General features: G+C 43.4%; 1 non-coding gene across 1 annotated transcript; it reads right to left on the bottom strand.

Moving 5' to 3' along the window:
• Positions 1-1715: 1715 nt before the first annotated feature.
• Positions 1716-1819, bottom strand: LOC115937529 (U6 spliceosomal RNA). The gene has a single exon (XR_004072797.1). It is a non-coding gene; the product is annotated as a U6 spliceosomal RNA (small nuclear RNA).
• Positions 1820-2033: the final 214 nt, after the last annotated feature.

The following is a 2033-nucleotide window of genomic DNA, read 5'->3' as shown; positions in this document are numbered from 1 at the left end:
TTCATGCACCAACAATATAGCCCCTTGACTGGGATACTCCTATCAGCCCTGGCTCTTTGGGTCCCTGGTTGAGCAGGTCAGCTCTGAGCCCCTCCTAAGGAGGGAGGGGAACTCAAAGGGGGTTGAGGGGTAGGACGGGGAACACTGCCCATGTTAGAAGCTGTTAGGAGCTAGATGCCTACAAGAAGAATAAAGAGCCTTTCTCTCTCATAAGAGTGAGCATAATAGATTTTTTTCACCCTTTTCTCCTGGGCCCTCAACTGGGCTTTGCTTCTCCCATTTTTAACATTCTGACTCTGTGGAGGGAAAGAGAAGGAATCAAGTGGCCTTTGGCCCTTCGACTCTCATCAGAAGTCCTTCCTGCACTCTGCCCCTGATTTCATCACTGACAGAAATACTGGTTCTCCCAAGGTGGAATGAAAGGCAGAGATCCTGGGGTGTCCCTAGAGCAAAGGTTCTCACCTTAGCTTGCATATTAGAATCAGATGGGGAATGCAGGAAAAAAACTCAGTGACCAGGCAGGATCCCCAAGCCAGTGAAATAAGAATCCTGGACGTAAGATCAGATATCAGTGTATTTTAAAACTCCCCAAATGGGGGCGCCTGGGTGGCTCAGTCGTTAAGCCTCTGCCTTCGGCTCAGGTCATGATCCCAGGGTCCTGGGTTCGAGCCCCGCATCGGGCTCCCTGCTCGGCCAGGAGCCTGCTTCTCCCTCTCCCACTCCCCCTGCTTGTGTTCCCTCTCTAGCTGTCTCTCTCTCTCTCTCTGTCAAATAAATAAAATAATATCTTTAAAAAAAAAAAAAAACTCCCCAAATGGTTCTAATGTGTAGTCAAGGCTGAGCCTCACTGCCCTGGAGATTAAGCATCCCTTCTTAAGCCTGACTGTACATTAGAATACCCTGAGGGATACATTAAAAGCTACTATTGCCCCATCTGAGACCAATTAAAATTAGAGTCTCTCAGGACTATAGCCCAGGTATCAGTGTGTTTTTCAGGTTCCTTGGGTGATTCTTTTTGTGTGTGTATGTGGTAAACTATATATAATATAAATTTACCATTTTTGCCATTTTCAAGCATACAACTTAGTAGCGTGAAGTACATTCACAATGCAATGTTGTGCACTATCAATTTCCAGAACTTTTTCATTATTCCAAACAAAAAGTGTATCCATTAAACGATAATTCCCCATTCTCTTCTCCCCTGCAAGCCCTGGTAACCTCTATTCTACTTACTGTCTCTATGAATTTGTCCCTTTTAGGTACCTCAAATAATTGGAATCATACAGTATTTATCCTTTTGTGACTGGTTTATTTCACTTAGTGTAATGCTTTCTAAGTTCATGCAGGTTGTAAACGTGTGTCAGCATTTCCTTCCTTTTTAAGGCTGGATAATATTGCATTGCACGTACATACCACATTTTGTTTATCCATTCATTTGTTAATGGACATTTGGGCTGTCAACCTTTTGGCTACTGTGAATAATGAGGCTATGAATATTGGTGTACAAGGATCTGCTTGAGTGCCTGCTTTCAATTCTTTTGGCTATATACCCAGAAGTGGGATTGCTGGATCATACGGTAATTCTATGTCTAATTTTTTTCCTGTTTCATTGAGATGTAAGTGATGCATAGCATAATGATTTGACTTACATATATCATGAAGTGATTGTCACAACAGTTTAGTTAACATCCATCATCTCATACAGATACAAAAAGATATATGTGGAATGCTTCACAAATTTGCTGTCATCCTCGCTCAGGGGGCATATTAATCTTCTTTGTATCATCCCAATTTTGGTATATGTGCTGCCAAAGTGCACATTTAACTTTTTGATGAACTGCCATGCCCTCATGTGATTCTTTTTTTTTTTTTAAGATTTATTTATTTTAGGAGCGCCTGGGTGGCTCAGTTGGTTAAGCGACTGCCCTCGGCTCAGGTCATGATCCTGGAGTCCCGGGATCGAGTTCTGCATCGGGCTCCCTGCTCAGGGGGAGTCTGCTTCTCCCTCTGACCCTCCCCACCTCATGCTCTCT

Source organism: Leptonychotes weddellii, chromosome 13 (assembly GCF_054177405.1).
Source record: "Leptonychotes weddellii isolate Sample4059 chromosome 13, ASM5417740v2, whole genome shotgun sequence".
NCBI classification, from domain to species: domain Eukaryota; kingdom Metazoa; phylum Chordata; class Mammalia; order Carnivora; family Phocidae; genus Leptonychotes; species Leptonychotes weddellii.
The sequence above is the reverse complement of the archived record's forward strand: the minus strand, read 5'-3'. Positions and strand labels throughout refer to the sequence as shown.